Source organism: Carlito syrichta, unplaced genomic scaffold (assembly GCF_000164805.1).
Source record: "Carlito syrichta isolate Samal-C Ts95f unplaced genomic scaffold, Tarsius_syrichta-2.0.1 Scaffold289721, whole genome shotgun sequence".
NCBI lineage: Eukaryota > Metazoa > Chordata > Mammalia > Primates > Tarsiidae > Carlito > Carlito syrichta.
The window spans coordinates 63193-63655 of record NW_007233817.1 but is presented as its reverse complement, the minus strand read 5'-3'; positions in this window follow the sequence as shown (position 1 = coordinate 63655).

The window sequence follows — 463 nt, the reverse complement described above, 5'->3', positions numbered from 1 at the left end:
ACCCGCCTGGGCAACTTGGCGAGACCTCATCTCTACAGTAAATCAAAAATTAGCCGGGCACGGTAATGCACGCCTGTAGTTCCAGCTACTTGGAAGGCTGAGGCGAAAGGATCGCCGGAGCCCAGCAGGTCGAGGCTGCAGTGGCCAGTTGCTCCAGTCTGGGAGACAGAGTGAGAGTCCTACTCAAAAAAAAAAAAAGAATGCTTTGCAAATGTACAAAAGTAAAAAATGTTGTTGCAGAATTTTTTTGGTGAGATAGACAACCCAAATGTCCATTGGTAGGAGACTGGTTAAATGAATGATGGCATATTAATACAGCAAAATGCACATAGCAACTAAAAAGAATTAAGAGATTTCTCCTACTAAAACCAAAAATATAGCCAGGCTCGGTGGCTCAGCCTGTAATCCCGCGCCTTTGGGAGGCTGAGGTGAGTGGATTGCCTGAACCCGCGAGTTCGAGACC